Below are 18951 nucleotides of genomic sequence, written 5' to 3'. Positions count from 1 at the left end.
CAACCTTACTTGTACAAACCACGATTAGCCTGGAAATGGAATTTAGGAGATAGAAACTTCTCTGGTCGAGCTCAACGTAAAGAGAATTTCTTATTGTAAAGGTTTTTTCTTAACTTGTACTTTGCAATCAGGACAACCTTACTTGTACAAACCACGATTAGCCTGGAAATGGAATTTAGGAGATAGAAACTTCTCTGGTCGAGCTCAACGTAAAGAGAATTTCTTATTGTAAAGGTTTTTTCTTAACTTGTACTTTGAAATCAGAACAACCTTACTTGTACAAACCAAGATTAGCCTGGAAATGGAATTTAGGGGATAGAAACTTCTCTGGTCGAGCTCAACGTAAAGAGAATTTCTTATTGTAAAGGTTTTTTCTTAACTTGTACTTTGAAATCAGGACAACCTTACTTGTACAAACCACGATTAGCCTGGAAATGGAATTTAGGAGATAGAAACTTCTCTGGTCGAGCTCAACGTAAAGGGAATTTCTTATTGTAAAGGTTTTTTCTTAACTTGTACTTTGAAATCAGAACAACCTTACTTGTACAAACCAAGATTGGCCGAGAACCATAACTGAAGAGTTAAAATTCACTTTTGGGGCTTAAATTAAGAGGATTTCCCTTTTTTTTTAGAAGTTTTTTCTAAATTATACTTCCAAAACTGGCTAATCTTAGTGTTACCCACCATGATTCGCCTAGAAATATAACGTAGAAGAGAAAACTTCTAATTGCTAGCTCAAAGTAAAGGGAATTTTCTAAATTAAAAACGTTTTTTTGTGTATTTTTACTTCTTTAACTGGCCAACGTCACTCATGCAAACTAAATGCTCACCATTTCAATGCTAATCTAGTAAATTTAGCCTTACACTTTGTTTAATTTTCAGCAAAAGATAACTAAAGGTTGAACTACAGAAACATGCAACCGCAAAAACAATCTGGACAAAGCTAAAAGTAACGGTGAAAAAACAAAAATTGACAGAGTTGGAACATTTTTATCCTGTATTTATCCACCTTTTGCGTGCACTAACTTTTTGACCAATTATCTTCTCGTTTAAAGTGGTTTGAGAGAGAGGATCGCCATCTTCTTGTCCTTCTTTTGGCACTCATTAAAAGTTCAGAAACGGAAAGAAAAATAGTAAATCACTATCTTAATAACCGATCCGATTCCCGTAAAGTTTTGAAGTGTACCTGTAAAGAGAATTAGTTCAAGATAATAATAATTTCATGGAGAAATGAAAAGGAATAACTTTTAGAACAAGTTATACACCAATGAATCATTTGATAACAACATAACAATCCAAGAAATAGACAATTATGATTCATTCGGTTTTATTAAAAAAGAAATAAGATGAATCGCCGAAAATTGTATTTTCCGGTATTGTCGATAATTACCATCCAGACTGTCTGGACTAGAACAACTGTGAGTCTGGAATGAAAGCGCCTAGGATTCATTATCAGAGATCACTGACTCAGTTGAGACCATGAAGTGAGTGAAGCCGTTTGGTTCTTATTGTCTCTGCTTCATCATTCTATTTACTATAATTTTCACATTGTATACAACTTCCGGTTTATCATTTTTGTAATTAATTTGCTACGTGCTTTCCGTTCAAAAATAAATGTTACCATTCGTGTAAAGTTGTGGATGATTCATCTTTACCAAGAAGACACTTCGTGAATCGCCTAAGAATACTCTTTAAAGCGCATCAAATGGCAGATCCTCCAGAATAACGGAGTCAGGTATCTGTGAACCTTTAATTTAATTTTTAAAAGGTTAATATGGTCGTGAACTTGTCACGACCAAACTGTGCAATTAGCACCACGAATATAAAAGTAAATCTTCGGCTTTATTAAGAGAAAATCTTTAACAAAATTAACAAAAGAACCTTCTGAAACCTCTTTTGTGTTTGGCGAATTCTAACCTAACGTTTTAACCGAAATATCAAATAACTGTAAGTTTCCTCTTCTTCGATTTTCATTCTTGTATTGTCCTGTTCATGTTTACAATGGTACAGGTGAAATTGATAAATGGGTGAGAATGGAATGATATCTTACCCTTATTTTATCTCAAAAATGGAAATGAAACCTTACATTTCCAGCAAAATAAAACAAAATAGAAGTTTAGTTATAAATTACGTCTCCAATTCACTTCACAGAACAACATTATTAAAATCAGATTATCTGAAAAGTTCCACATTTATTGGAAATTTGGAAATAAAGTTTAAAGAATATTAAAAAAATCATTTGTGAAGAAAATCCCAAGAAACACAGAAAGCCAAATTTTTATTTCAACGTTGCTTCTAAAACAGCAATTGTAGCAATCATTTGTTCAATTTCATTATTTTGTAGATAAAACAAAGAATCATGAGATATCAGTAAAAGCAAACTTTAGAAGCAGAGGGTGCAACTCCTGCTGAAAACTTTCAGACACACGATTTTTTTTTTTTGAGGAAGAATGAATAACCGAGTAAAGTCTTTTGTCCGATGGGTTTGATTTAAAATTTTTCTGATTCTTCTAGGATATTAATGAACGGGAAATCAATTTTTTCAAGAACAGTTATGATTTGTATTGACTTTTTGTTGTGTAATGCACTCTTACATTCAATGCGTTCCTACATTCATAAATCACACACAATTGCAAGAATATATGTTCATAATTACCAACAACTCAGGGCTTCGGCAGCCTGATACTTTTCAGTGCACAAAATGGCTCCGGCCAGAGTTCTCTCATTACAGGCAGCACTGTCGTAACATTTACAATTTCGGCTGGTCTACGTTGTGCAAAAGAAACTAATGGCTAAAAAGGTTTCTACAGAATAAAGTGGCTGTTCTCTGCATTTAGGTTGAAAACCCAATCGTGAGTGACTCGATTCTATTAAAAGAAAACAGTAAGCAATGAAAATAGGGACAAAAATATTTGAAGAATTTCTTCTAGGTTGTTCTTGACCGGGGCGGACACTCCTGTACTTCAGAGTAAACGATTATGGCTAACTGTGTTTTGGTGCGTCACATTGCCACAGACATAATTGGATCCTAGAAGAGAGGCTACTAGTCCTAGTTTATGATTCATCTTCAACTTTGTATTTCTAAATTATTGGAAATGGGGAGAAAAAGTTTTTGGAAACTAGAACATACAATTTTTTACACTCACTTGTTGAGTTCAAAAAATATTTTTTACGGAGAAACTAAAAACAATAACAGCTTATTAAACGGAAAGTTTTTTTATAATTTATGGTTCTTTTTTTAAAAAGAGAAACTGTGACAGTAATTGCTTATCAAGACTAAAAATATTAGTTACAATTGTGCAATTATTTGTATCCATAATATTCTAAATAAACAAAGTAAATAAGATAAGAGACCGGTTCACCCACAAAAGAAATATTATTTGTGCAGAAGTTTTGTTATTGGTTGCATTATTTATCTAGAATGATTATTGTTTTATGTTTATAGATTAAATGCAACTTTTTTTTTTTTTTAATCCGCTAATAAATTAGGATTACTCAAAACGTAAAAAGGAACAATTTTATCTATATTATACTTCGACTGTCACAGTAAAGAAGATATTAGAATTTCCAAGTATTGATTTCTGAGAACAGAGATGACAAAGTGCCGAAAGATTTACCGAAACGTTGTTCGTCTTTGAGCTCATCATTCTACCATAATTTTGCTAAGAAACTAGATTTATTATTTTTTAAGATAAAATTAGCACAATCTACTCAAATATACAATATACAAGAATATGTTGCACATAAGAATACGAGGGTCGTTTGAAAAGTCCGTGCAAAGTCAGAGAGATAGCACCACTGGCGCGTATCGAGGTTATGTTTAGTTAGTAGCATCTCTTGGAAGAACACACACCAAGTTTCAGCCAGATCGGTCTATTTCTTTGTGTTTGGCATTCGTTTGAATCGAGGAAGTCGAGTGATTTTCAAAAAAATGGACGAAAAAGAATTTCGTGTGTTGATTAAACACTACTTTATGAAAGGCAAAACGCCTGAGGAGACTAAAGAGAAGCTTGATAAACATTATGGTGACTCTGCACCTTCGATTAGAACAGTTTATAAGTGGTTTCTAAATTTTCGGAGTGGCCATATGGGCACAAGTGACGCTGAACGTTCTGGACGCCCTGTTGAGATTACTACTCCAGAAATCATTGATAAAATCCATGATATGGTGATGGATGACAGAAGAGTGAAGGTGCGTGAGATTGCTAGTGCTGTGGGCATCTCGAATGAATGGGTAAACAAAATTTTGCATCAACATTTGGACATGACAAAGCTATCCGCAAGATGGGTGCCGCGATTGCTCACGCTTGTCCAAAAACGAAATCGTGTGAAGTGTTGCAAGGACGGTTTGCAGCTGTTCCAGAAGAATCCGCAGGACTTTAAGCGTCGTTTCGTCACTGTGGATGAAACATGGATACATCACTAACAATCTAAACAATGGGTTACCAAGGGGGAATCTGCGCCAAAAAAGGCGAAGACCGTTCCTTCGGCCGGAAAGATTATGGCGACTGTCTTTTGGGATTCGCAAGAAATAATCCTCATCGACTATCTGGAAAAGGGTAAATCTATTACAGGTGCATATTATTCATCGTTATTGGACCGTTTGAAAACCCGAGCTGCAAGAAAAACGCCCACGATTGGCCCACAAAAAAGTCCTTTTCCATCACGTCAACGCACCAGCTCACACCTCAGCAGTTGTGGTCGCAAAATTAATGGAAATAGGGTTCCAACTCGTATCACATCCCCCCTATTCTCCAGACTTGGCTCCCTCGGACTACTATTTGTTCCCCAATATGAAGAAATGGCTGGCGGGAAAAAGATTTTATTCAAACGAGGAGGTGATTGCAGAAACGAATGGCTATTTTTCAGACTTGGACAAATGCTATTATTCGGAAGGGATCAACAAACTAGAGCAGCGTTGGACGAAGTGTATAAGCCTAAAAGGAGACTATGTTGAAAAATAAAAAAGGTTTACCCCAAAAAATTAAGTAGTTTTTATTTTTGCACGGACTTTTCAAACGACCCTCGTACAATAAAATACAAAAGAAAAAAAGCAACTTCTTATAAATTATACCTTAAAGAATTGAAAAACTGAATGTTAGAAATTCCAATTTTTATCATTTCAGAAACCTCCTTCTCATCTTGTATAATCCAACCGGTGTAGACTTTATGTTGAACGTGTTAGAGGAGAAGTCTCCAGATTATGAATTAAAGGCAGTGTACTTTGAAAGCAACGCTCACCGATACCTGAAGACCGCTGGTTTCTTGTTCAATCCAATCAATCTTTAAAAAAAAAAAAAGCCGGTGAAATGATATTGCCATTCCAGTGAGGAAATCTGCTATTAATTTTAATGACGAGATTTGAGCAATCCTTAGAAATGGATTTGGGCTAAATTTCGGGTTCCGCTATCGCCTCCATGACGAGTTCAAAGTCGAATGATGTGCACGATGTGAGTGCAAGCAAATCAAAGATAAACTGCTGAAGAATCGAGATGGTTCTTTATTAAAGCAGTGGAGTTCGGAGAAACGATTTCGCCTGTATATTTGCGCTTGAATGATCCAATATGATACAGCCAGAGTATCGTCTTCCGATAGACTCTGTGCCAACAGAATAGTGAGGAACGCGTTTCATTCCCGGCATTTCTCGAAAGCTCTCAACATTAACACACAATCAAGCTCCAAATGGGTGGATTTATTTTTTTAAAAAAACAACGTTTTTGTGATTGATTGACTTTAAAAAAAATTCTAACTCTTAGAATTGAACTTGCTAATAAAGCATTAACAACCAAGAATCTTGTAAATACTACAGTATAAAGCATTTATATCCCGAACTATGTATCAATAAACATCTGTGTAATAAAGTGTAAAATAATGTTTTAAAAAATAAAAATAAAAATACCGATGTAAGTAGCGTTAAAAGTGAAGAATATTGGCCAAAATCCTTGACCTTTGCCATGACCCAATAATTCTATCAAAGTTCATGACCCACTCACTTTGGTGATCATTATTATTGATTTATTAGGACTTGATTGTTAGTAGCCCATTTTTCATAATAAAGGAATATAGTCTAACTTAGAAATCATTTCAACCTAGTTTGATAAGAAGTAGTAGCCACACGGATGTAGTAATTTTACTGCATTTAATCAAAATTTAAATTACTGTAATAATTGAAATTTTAATTTTTAAAGAATATCATTGCAGATTAGAAATACTAGTGTATATCTCCATTTTCCAATGTTGTAAATCCCAAAAAGAAATATTTGACATTTAATAAAATCTTAGAATACTTTGAAATTTTCATTATGTGAAATATCAGTGCATAAACTAGCCGTTTTCCTAAACAGTCAATTTTCTAATCGCAATTGTGACAGTGCATTTATTTTTAATTCACTTCTAATTCTCCAGTAAATTATCTTGTCCTTAGAAGATAATTTAACATCCTGGAGCTGGGTTTCTTTATCGTTCAGAGAAAAGGATTCCAAATGCTATAATTAGTAAAACAGTTTAAAATGAGAATTTATCGTTAATAAATCATTTGGAAAATAACACAAAACTATTTTGTTTTAAACTTAGACATTTATATCGCTGACTGACTTTATCCGTTGTTGCGTTCAAATTTTTACTATTTTTGACCGATTTCTAATTTTCATTCATCTTCATAGATTGGTTTAAAGAATTTGTCTTCACCAAAAGCACCATCACACTCTACACTAGCTGATTGAGTGAATAAAATCAGCATTATTTCGCATTCCTATGGAACGAACCATATTTTCAGTATATTTATTAGTTTTGGGGAAAATAGCAACGAAAAAACCTCACTTGCTGATTTTCGAGTTCATTCTACGTAACTGAATACGTTATCAAGAGTAACGATGTCATGATGGCTAAATTTACTGAACAGCGAAAGCTGAATAAGATATTATTGTTTCATTTGTATTGAATTTTTTGGGGGGGCAAGTTATAATTATTTATACAAGAAAAGAACATTTTTACAATTTATAATAATTTATTAGGAACAAAATAATTTGTTTTTACAAGTTATAATGATTTATACAACAAAGAACATTTTTACTATTTATAAAAAGATGTGTTAAATTTTCAATTTTGAAAACTTCACTCTTCGAAATTGTTTGCAACCACATGAAATTTCAAATGTTGGAACGTAAAATGACGACGATCTGGGCGTAAGATGGACTTGTAACGACTAAAATCCTTTGAAATGAGGATTTTTAAGTTTGTGGAAAGAGATATCTGCTCTAACCAAAGCCCGACACAGATCTGTACTCAGAGTAGACTTACTTGATGATGGAGATGTAAGGAAGGCTTGATAGGACGTCCTCTCTTTCTTTCTGTTTTTATTCTCTATGTGCGATCCGGTGGCAATATGTTGGGTGACTTGGGAACGTTGAGAGCAAGAAACGCGCTTGTCACAAGCTGTGCAGTACAAAATGTCTCCATCACTTCGAAAAAGTTCTGCTGGAAACTCGCGAAGATATTTAGCAACCAGTTGTTTGTTTGAGGCCGATGTTCGTGGCATTTCACCCAAAAAAAAATACACTAAGTGACCGAACGAAATGAATTGGTCACTTCAACGAACGAGCTGAAAGAACAGACAACGTCAGACAACTTCAAAGAACTAACAAGTGCCCGTCACTGTTTAGCAGCATTCTGTGTAAATTACAATAACCACTGTACCCACTGTGATTTACAGCCCTACAGTCTGTGGTTCACAGTTCCTGTCAACCACCTCCCAATTATGAAAATATGCCCAAAATGAAAAATGTGAAAAAATATGTACATATTTTGATTAAATATGTAGAAATATTTATTTATTTTAATCAAATATGTATAAATATGCGATAACATCCAAATATGTGGAAATACGAGTATGTGAAATAAAAGTAGACTCAAACGGCTTAAAAAGTGTCAGTATGAATACTTCTAGTTGAAAAACGTCTGTAAATTGCCTAGAAAAAAATATGTAAATACATACGAATCCGTTCCGTAATGATCACCTTATAATTTGTAAACTAAGGATAAATAAAAGAAAATGACTGATATACTAGTTTTGTAGTAAAGGATACTTTGTTTTTCTTAATCAAAAGCAGACAACTATACAAGGGTCATTCGTGTGAGACCAAACATCAAGAACAAGTGGGTGTTGCATCACGATAATGCTCCTTGTCACACAGCAATTTCAATAAAACGAGTTTTTGGCCAGTGAAAACATTCCTGTGGCTCCTCAGCCTCCTTATTCGCCTGACTTGAGTCCTTGTGACTCTTTTCTCTTCCCGAAGTTGAAAAATCACCTCAAGGGAACTCAATTTGGGACAGTCGAAAACATTCAAACGGCTGCAACCGACCAGCTGAAGGCTATTCCAGTATCGGAGTTCGAGTACTGCTATGAGGAGTGGAAGAAACGTCTCCAGCGCTGTGTAGCTTCAGAAGGAAGTTATTTTGAATTGTAATTCTTTTTGAATAAATTTTTTTTAAAAAATCAGTCTCATTACTTAATTTACAGACCTCGTATAGTTCACACAACTACATAAGAGTTCTTATGTATACCTATTATACCTATAACATTATTAAATTTACTAAACTTTAAATCAATTTCAACTGAAAATAATTACGATCTCCACGTAAAAACGTTTAAGAAAATTAGATAATCTCAAAGAAATAATGCCAATTCCATTACTCTGAAGCCATTCGTAAATACATAATTTACTCTTAACAGTGTATAAAGTTATTTTCCCAAGTTGTGGCGAACGGTTTAGCTCAGTGGTACTGCGCCACTTTGAGACAAATCAGCGCGATTCTTAGTCTCAAAATCTGTGTGGATTTTGTCGTCTGCAATGGTAATTACCTAAGAAATTATTTTCATTTTCATTGAAGTACGACAACTGATCAAAGGAAATCAGTAAATGAAGCAAATTAGCTAACAGTAAACTAACTAACAGAACAACTAACTAACAAGAAGAATAACTGAACTAACAGTAAATGTTGATTGGGTCTGCAGTTTTGGAAAGAAAGGAACAATTTCTGTTACTTTTTTTTTAAAAAAAAAAAAACAGCAGAAATCTTTTTGCCGGAGTCAACTTCATGTGAGGCGATTAACGGTTTCGGACATCTTCGACATATCTGGACGCTCACAATAATTCACTGAGCGCATAAAAATCCGTCGTAGCATACTAGAGTGACTGAAATGGCAGTTCAGACTTGGTGACATGAATAATACTTACAATGAACTTATCTAGTTTTTCTTTTTTCGACAGCAACATTGAAAATGGAAGTCAAATATCCATACAAACATTGAACCTTTCTCTGGGAAGACAGATAAAAATTCGAACCCAATAAAGAACACAAGCATGCTGTGACGGATAAAACCGACACTACAATATGTTGTATTTAAAAATATTTTGTCTCTAAAAAAAGAAAAGAAGAATTCTACACCATTAAACAAGGACCATCAACGAATAGAAGAAAGAATTCTAAATGCTACATTTACCAAACCAGTGTCTAAAGTTAGTGTTTATCTCATAGAAATCACTTTAAATAAAACATTTGATAAGTTAACACATACTTTATGTTATAAATGTAATGATAATCACCAATAATTTAAACATAACTTGGTAATAGTGTCCCAACTTAAGTGATAAACCTTGACAAGGCTTGGAATAGAAAGAAGAGTAGATATTCGTGCTTAATAGATTTACTTTGTTAATGTTGGAATGTAGTTTAAGAAAGGATGATATTATAGGGTACCAAAGGGTAGGTGGGGGGAGGGGTTAACAGCCCTCTTAAGGGGAGGTGTACGGTTCTTAGAGCATGATTGGCTGTAGGCGAATAGGTGGGCGGTACAGTCCCTCTTTCCTTCGGAAACTTACACTTGGAGTTGTGTCCTCATCTTTGTAGAAATCTTCTCCCGTTAAAATATATAGCACTGGCCATTCTTAAAAGTAGTAAATGCAAAAAAGCAACAAAAATTGCTCCAGTAACTCTCTTTAAAAGAAAAAAAAACCAAACAGAAATAATGGCCGTTATATGTTTGTTCCTCTCAAGAAGTTTTATTTCTTAATCTTTTAAGTAAATAATTTGCCGGTAAAGCAAGTATATCTTTAGATCCACCTTTTATTCTTAATTATTATGTCGATATGTTTCACTTCTTATCAATATAATAAATAAGAATTAAAATTATCGATTATTGTCTTCACACAGTTTACACGTGTAACTTCAATTTTAGCTCGATTAGTTATTCTCTTTAAACTTCTTACATTTAGAAAACTTGCCGCTAAAGTGAAATGCCCCCGTTACAAGAGATGGCCAAGTACATTGAGCCTAAAAGCCGACTGGCGCCAACTATTGTTATTGTATGGAAAACCCAGGGTCATAATTTTTCACAAAAATATAGAGACGACAATGGTCTTGTACATCCTATTCAAAACTCATCAAAAACTGGCATGTCATAAATAGAGCATTATTCTAATTTGTTGTATATATTTTGTTCTAATATCCATGTGTGTATGTTTTCTGTTCAAATTTTTTGTTATTTAATGATCTAGTCATTTCATTGTTTTATTAAAGATAAAAAAATCATTTTAAAGGGATATCAATGATTGCTTAATCAATACAATAACAATAACAATTATAAATTTAAATGAAACTCTTTGCGTTAATATAATAATTAAGTCTGTAGCCAATCTGTAGAAGTAGCTTTAGTTTTTCGTAGTTATTTGAGATTAACTTTATCCCAATAAATACAGTTTTAGTTCTAAGTAAACTGTAACATTATGTAATTACTTCCTTGCTGGGTTAGCAATATTATTCTAAATTATTAATGAATTGCAAATTGCAGAAAGGAACTCATGAAAGCGGAGCGCCGGGTAGCTTAGTTATGCTAGAGCTGCGTACCGCCAAACTGAGCTGTATTGCGTGTTATCATATCCACTTCCCGGTACCTTGTTTGTACATTGTAAGTTAAAACTAATTCATGTCCTATACTTACTTATTATTTATTCTCATTGTAAACCCAAGGAAGGTAAATTTTATAATTGCTGAGAAATGAGTTTATTTCAGTAACTTTGAATTGATCAAAGCAAATAGCAAGACTTAAAGATATAAATTTTGTTTCAACAACACTGAAATAACTTCCTCAAATAGATGTTGTTAAATAGAAAAACTGGTCTAGTTAAAAATTATTCTTTATAATTGTTAAGACATTTTTAGAATTTAATTGAACCAAATGAGTACATGTATTTATAGAAGTGAATTTTTTAACGAGTTCTAACGAATGAGTCAGCATTAATGACTCCTGTCTAGTCAGAGAACATAAATGACCAAAATTGACACAAATCGAAACAAAGTTTTAACATTTATAACTAAAATATATGAAAATATTTGTATTTTTATTGTTTTATTAATTCATTCTTTTTAAAATAAATGGGAATTATACTGGATACATTTTCTGTACACTTTGCCATTCATGTTTTACTTCAGACAACAATAAGAGATTTCATTCTAAGACCTCACATTGGTTTAACACGAATCAATTTGCTTTGATCTTATATTACAGGTTGTGAATGGATTAGGATTGGCTAGAGATACTGATGAGTTTTGACTTTAAATGGTAGCTGTGGTTGATTAGTAGCGGAGATATTGTGTATCTCACAATATAAATGGTGAAAAACTTGAACTAACTGTCATTTGGACATCCACTAGTTGCTCGGCCTTTTCACAATAGGGTTTTTATAGGAAATGACTTGCTTTTTCTAGTTTAAGACCTTCCCTTTTGATTTTCTAATCGTAGTATAGGATCTGACTGTTTTATGTTAGTGACATTCTCTGAAAACACCTGGGCACGCCATCAGGTACTACAGCTAGATTACAAAGAAGAAATAGATGACTTGAGGCCCTGTAAGAAGGAAAAAATTATTTTGAATGATCAGTGTACGGGTATGTTATATTTGTAACTAAGTATGATGAACGGAACTACAAATAACTTTACACGTAGAAGTAGATTTCCTAAAGTAGTTGGCGCCCATTATGGATTTTTCTCATTCGTGTACTCTCTCAGCCCTCAGGTAGAAATCTTCTACATTCTAGACTTTTCTCGAAATCGACTACTTCCGGTAGGATCCATTGGTCGATTCGTTTTAATCGCTTAAGGTCTCTGTTTCTCAGAATAAAAAACCTCAGAATAAAAGGCAAATTTTACAAAATGATTTCCAAAATTTTAAAAAAATTTGGAATTGTAAATATGGTGATGCCAAATGGAGAAAAGACATCAGAATTTTATATAAACAAGTATTATGTGCTTGTTACCAAACCATGATTTGTAACAATGGAAGCTCGACAGATTTCTTGAACATTTTAATTAATTTTAACCCTCAAACCACAAGATGAATTTTCCTGACACGAACACCAAGGTAGGGTCGGATCCGACCCGATACTAGATTTTCTTGTTTACAGTAAAAAAACTCAAATATAACTCAAAATAACACATTTATTTCTATATAAAATGAATACATTTTTTAATAAATTGTATAATTTTATGGCTTAGAATAGACTAATACATGAAGAAATGAACTTGAAAAAGGCTTTGTCTCAATAAAAACAAAACAGCTTAAAAAAAGCTTGAATGAAAATTAAAGTAAAATAGTTTTGTGGTAACAAAATTATCACATGGTTGTGGAAAAAAAAAATCATTTGATTCTTCGCCATCATCAGTGGGAACAAGTAGGAGATATAACAATTTTATGTTTTCCACATAACATACGTTTACACTTGAGGCATAAAGCGAATGCTTTCCCTTCCTATCTCGTGAGGAGTCACAAAAATCACACCTCCTCCTTTTCTTACAGTGCCTCCATCTTAGGATCCTCTGAGGTTGCGCCTTTATCCAAATCTTCTTCTTTTCCAAACATCTTTCAAATCGTAAGGAGTACTTCCTTTGGAAAACGCTTGTTTTTCAGTCTTTTTTCTACTAGAGGATGCGTCAAGACAAATGCAAGGTTCTTGAGAAACGTCGAACGTGCATCTCCAGAGTAACTTTCTTCATTTTTGTTCCACTTGTACAGGACAAAACGTACAACGTTAATACCAAGGTCGGGTCGGATCCGACCTAGAAACTGACTTACTGAAAGAAATAAAAACCTAGAGCGCGGAGTGTCACTTACCGAATCGGCGGAAACAGTGTGTTCTCTTCCTAAGGACTCACAGAAAGGGTATACCGAGTCTAGTCGCTAAGAGTTAATGGTGGGAGGAACTATGGAAATATGTTTTCGTCTCGGGTCGGATCCGACCCGCATCTTGTGGTTTGAGGGTTAAAAAGATTATTGAAAAGGTGAACATGTTTGTTAAGGTTGACTCATTGTTACTTTCTAAAGATTTGTGAAAACAGGTAAGTCAAAAATCATTACTTTTTAGTTGGCAAAGTGAACTTGAGACTGCCTTCTTCATTCCATCATAGAAGCAGATGCAATTTGTTTTATAAACCGATAATTTAAGACAACTCGTTTTTTTTTACAGTTACAAAAGAACTGGATTTAATCACTTTGGAAATTTGGCAGATAAATTAAAAAAATTAAACATTTAATTACGCTTTTTAATCTAATTATTTACTTGCAATTATCCCAAGTTTACTTTACTTCCAAGTTTATCTGGTATTTTAATTAAAATTTATTTTGATTTAGTGAAAACAGAGTTTGAAAATTCTATTTTAGATCATCGTCATAATTATAACCTTACTTCTCCAAAATCCCTTTTCGACTTTAATAACGCAAATTTAGTCGCAATTTATTATATCATTTAGGTATATATATCTTTATAAAATATAATAATTAAAATTTATTTAGTTCTAATCGCCGTTTGTTTTATGACTGAAAGATTATCATCTTTCTACTTAATAACTTAGTTACTAGAAATAAAAATTATCATTAAGCGTGATCATAATTATTTCTTGGCAGAAGACCTTATCTAAATCGTAAATATTACTTTGTTTCTTTGAATAGAATTATCTTCAGACGAATTAAAATTGATTACTTACATTAACTGAAAACAGGTTTTTCTACTAGCGCTAATTTGCCAGCTGGTTCGCATAAATTGCGTATCTAAATTTTGATGTCACGCACAAAAAGGAGATAACATCATTATTTTAGAGACTCTAGCGCAGGAGTCCCCAAACTACTGCTCGCGGGCCACATGCGGCCCCCTGAGGACATTTATCCGGCACTCGCCGCATTTCCGGAAGGGGCATCAATTTCATTCGTGGTCAGTGAGAGGAGCACTATATTTGGCGGCGCCGCAAAGCGCTGCGTCGCCCATGTACAGTACTACTTTCGGTGACGCGGAACGCACGCGTCACGGCTCCGAAAACCGTGTAAAATAACAGCCAGAAATAGGAAGAAAGGCAAAGCACTATAGCTAAACCAGACATTGACCATCTCATTAGTCAAAAGGAGGCCCATAGTTCCCACAGAAATACTGGGCAGTTTGGTGATTTAAATAAACTTGTTCTTTAATTTAAATATTTTATTTGTTCCCGTTTTGTTTTTTTACATTAAAATAGTTTTTTTTTTATATATTCTGACCCTCCAACGGTCTGAGGGACAGTGAACTGGCCCTTGTGTAAAAAGTTTGGAGTCCCCTGCTCTAGCGTTTTAGGGCGAGTCACTCTGTCTCTCTACCAAATAGTCTATCTCAGAGAAACAATGTGAAGGCTCTGCTAGGTCTAACTGGACATGAGGGAATAGAAGTAATGAGAAAGCGGACGATCTACCTTAGGGAAGGATCATCGACACCGCTCTGTGGTCTCAAACCAGGAGCATGATATTACAGAGTGGGAACATTATTGAGTAGAAGATGCAATGAGTTAGAAAAGCACCGGTGAATCCCTTAAAAACGGTATTCACTAAAATGATCGTACGAGGTGTGACTATTAAATAACGAGACTATTGCTGTAAAACATTTTATTTTAAATTTATGCATATTTAGTTATTATTACCTTCGATATACACCCCTCCCCTGTCCATACAACGTCCATGCGATTTTACCATTGTCCGAAACAGTGCTGGAAGTCTTTTTCTGTCAGCTCCTACTTGACGCGTGCCACGTTTTCTTTCACAGCTTCAACGGACTGAAATCATGTTCCTTTTAATGCAGATTTGACTTTACGGAATAGATAAAAAGTCACATGGGGCCAGGTCAGGCGAATAAGGCAGATAGCCTAAAACTGGGATGTTGTACTTGGCTATAGAAACGTCTTGACAGACAATGCAGTGTGAGTCGGCGCGTTGTCTTGATAGAGAACCCCGTGACTTGTTCTTTCACAAATCGGGTCGTTTTTTTCCATACACTTTCACGGAGTTGAGCAAGCACCTCACGGTAGTAATGTTGATTAATTATAAACGACCCGGGCGGTCATCATCTCCAACGTCTTCTCGGCCATCTTTGAAACGCTTGAACCACTCAAAAACTTGCGCACGTGATAAACATTCATCACCATAAACTTCTTTTAATAAAAGATAAGTTTCCGTAGCGGTTTTACCAAGTTTTGATGTGAAATTTCACGACAATTCATTGCTCTACTACATGTGTAGTATCATGTTTTCGGCAAAACGAAACTAACACCTCTTACACAAACGGACGGTTCCGGTCAGACAGATTTCACTACAAGCACGTGAGACGCTGCAATCGAAAGAGAAGGCTTTACGCTTCACAGCTGTCGGTCGTTAGGATTTGGCGCATGCATAGTTTTTTGTGTAGCAGCATCAGTCTCGTTATTTAATGGCCACACTTCGTACTACGGTCCAGGTTAACTATCTTGATATCAACTAATATCTGGAAATATTCGATGATTGGAGAATTCGAAGTATTATGAGTGACTCGTTTTAGTTTTGAAACCAGATTTTTTTTTTTGGTTTATTTAAAATAAAGAATTGCGCAACCAGACAGAAGATATGCAAGGTTGATATTGAAATCTGGAGATATCCACATAAATAATATAGATATGGAGTCGCTGGAGTAGAGTGTAGAACGAGCAACAAAGACAGAGTGGTGGGAGCCGAGGCTAGTGTGTGTGTAAAAGACAAGGGGTGGGTGGGGGTAGAGCTAGTTGAGTTCCGTCCAGAAGAGTGTGGCCAGTCTCCGCAGTGTCTACAACGCGTTTACCAATTATTTGGTTTTGTTATTTTTAATTATTATTAAAAAAAAAAAAAAAGAATATATAAGAATTAAATAAATACCCCGTTCTATTATATAAACATTATAATTAATAAGTTTTTTAATTAATTTCAAAAATAAAAATATATAAGCCAAAAAAAAGGTTTTGAAGAAGTCGGTGTTCTAGTGCTTATCAATGTGAACGTGAATTTAATGGACAATTTGTGTTTGCATATTTATTTTTTTTTAAATCAGTAATAATAAAAGTATTATATTAAATAGTATGTGGTGACCCCTTGGATAAGGAAAGAATCTAGAGGAGATCGCCCACAAGTTCCGGTGAGGAGGCCATCTTGTCACATTGGCCGCTACATACATCCGTTCCAGATATGATATTGCCACTGTTAGTCTCACATGTCTCCTCAAATCATCAATATACAGGTGATACTGCTTGTATATTACATTTCTATTTATTTGATAATCTAGTTATTTATTTTTTTTTACATTTGAATAAATTTACTATAACAGTAAATGTTACGAGTGATTAGAGACGAATTCAAAGAAGAAATAAAATATATGTATCAAGTTAACATTATTTTTGCCTCTATATATATATTTAAAGTAAAGTAATCGCCTACATTTTCAGACGAGGGTTTAACGTCCAACTACCAATTGGGTGTCGGTGGACGGGTTTATATATCTATCTATATATATATATACATATATATATATATATATCTAGAGAGAGAGGGAGACAAACAAAGAGAGTGCAACTATTGCATTGATAATTGGGTTTCTTCCGATCTCTTTGCCTTCCGGGGAATTACGCCTCAAAATTTCGCTTCTCTTCGTAAATTACAAGAAAAATAAAGCTCTTAATTCCCATTTAAATTTAAAAAAAAAGGGAAAATAAACTAATAAATTCAATACATTTTACTAAAAACATACTGAAAGAAGGAGCATTCTAGAAATAAAACAAGAAACAAAAGCAAAAAAAAATCTCTGAAATAAAATAAAAAAGTTTGAAGAGAGAACTGAGTGGTGGTAGGGTGTTTGTGACGTAGAATCATGGCGCCTAACGCACTTAACACCCTCTCATAAAAGGCGAACACTATCCGTGACAAATATTTACAATGTCACACCCCGTCGAAATCACGGATCTCTGTATATACACCGCCTTTTTCTCGAGTAAATATTCTACTGCATTTGTAAAGGTCCCATTTCAACAAAATAATAACTATAACTCTTCTAACAGGGTTGATTCACTCATTTCTTGGGGGATAATTAAAACAAAAAAACAAAGAAGATGAAAAACAGATTTGGGAATCATGTTTGATTTGCTCTACTTTTACCATTGTTACCTAGTCAAAACCACTAACGTGCCCCGTCGAGTACAACATTATTTAATTTGCTTTTTGCTCATGTAAATTTAGAATAAACTTTTCCACTCATCATAATAGGCAATGAATTAAACTTTGTGACTTCGTAGGAAATCTATTCTTCACTCCCTTTGTTTATATTTTTGTGTATTTGTGGTCAGCCTAAATCAAGAACAACAACAAAAATCAAATTCGGTTTGGTGAGGTACGAAAATGTTTTTTAGACAAAATCAGCCCACCTGAAAAAATTGCAAATTTATTGAATCCATTTCTTTTTAGGTATTCTCAAAAATAGATCCAACAATTTTTCTAGTGAATTTGGTACACTCATTGTTTAACACTTAATTCAAAACGTTGGCTAAAAAAAAAAAAAATTATTATTTTAAGGAAAATTGGGCCAAATGTGAAAGTGACTTCCCAATAAAGACTCATTTCTGAGTAGTGTGCTGTCTCTAAATAATTTTAAGAATGATTAACTGAGTTAGTGAAATTTCAGTATTTCCGGTAAAACTTTTAAATTTGAAAATCCATAATACTTTATCTCATGGATCCGAAAATCGTTTTTTCCAAATTGCTGATTTTCTAAATTTTTTGTTTTCAATGTCCTGCGTAATTTCAGTTCTCCTATATCATATTAGTAAAATAATACTGTATAATAAAATGTATAATAAGTTACCCAAATTATAGATATCTTCCACCTTTAGGATTTACTAGACTTAATTTTGATCTACAAAAAAAAATGGCCACCTCAGGGTTAAAAATAGGTTATTAATTGTATTGATCAAAACTACACTATCTGATTGAAGTCTCAGAACATCGTAGACTGCAAGTACTTACATTAAAACAAAATGGCCCAACGGAAGATTTCTAATTACTCCGACATCCTGAGCTTAACAAGTACGAGGGTCGTTTGAAAAGTCCGTGCAAAAATAAAAACTACTTAATTTTTTGGGGTAAACCTTTTTTATTTTTCAACATAGTCTACTTTTAGGGTTATACACTTCGTCCAACGCTGCTCTAGTTTGTTGGTCCCTTCCGAATAATAGGATTTGTCCAAGTCTGAAAAATAGCCATTCGTTTCTGCAATCACCTCCTCGTTTGAATAAAATCTTTTTCCCGCCAGCCATTTCTTCATATTGGGGAACAAATAGTAGTCCGAGGGTGCCAAGTCTTGGAGAATAGGGGGGATGTGAAACGAGTTGGAATCCTATTTCCATTAATTTTGCGACCACAACTGCTGAGGTGTGAGCTGGTGCGTTGTCGTGATGGGAAAGGACTTTTTTGTGGGCCAATCGTGGGCGTTTTTCTTGCAGCTCGGTTTTCAAACGGTCCAATAACGATGAATAATATGCACCTGTAATAGTTTTACCCTTTTCCAGATAGTCGATGAGGATTATTTCTTGCGAATCCCAAAAGA

General features: G+C 34.2%; 1 protein-coding gene and 1 long non-coding RNA gene across 2 annotated transcripts in view; one reads left to right on the top strand and one right to left on the bottom strand.

Moving 5' to 3' along the window:
* Positions 1 to 782: 782 nt before the first annotated feature.
* Positions 783 to 5625, bottom strand: LOC141451204 (uncharacterized). Its single transcript, XR_012456586.1, has 3 exons — positions 5075 to 5625; positions 2657 to 2867; positions 783 to 1186 (listed from the first exon to the last, which is right to left on the bottom strand). It is a non-coding gene; the product is annotated as an uncharacterized lncRNA (long non-coding RNA).
* Positions 5626 to 16112: 10487 nt separating this feature from the next.
* dpp (decapentaplegic morphogen) overlaps positions 16113 to 18951 on the top strand; it is a 50448-nt gene continuing 47609 nt past the window's right edge. Inside the window, exon 1 of the mRNA XM_074122403.1 lies at positions 16113 to 16596. The gene's annotated coding sequence lies outside the window, so the exon portion shown is untranslated. The remainder of the gene's footprint in view (positions 16597 to 18951) is intronic.

This window comes from Rhodnius prolixus, unplaced genomic scaffold, assembly GCF_049639745.1.
Source record: "Rhodnius prolixus isolate KJV_2025 unplaced genomic scaffold, Rpr scaffold_8, whole genome shotgun sequence".
Classification (NCBI taxonomy): Eukaryota; Metazoa; Arthropoda; class Insecta; order Hemiptera; family Reduviidae; genus Rhodnius; species Rhodnius prolixus.
The sequence above is the reverse complement of the archived record's forward strand: the minus strand, read 5'-3'. Positions and strand labels throughout refer to the sequence as shown.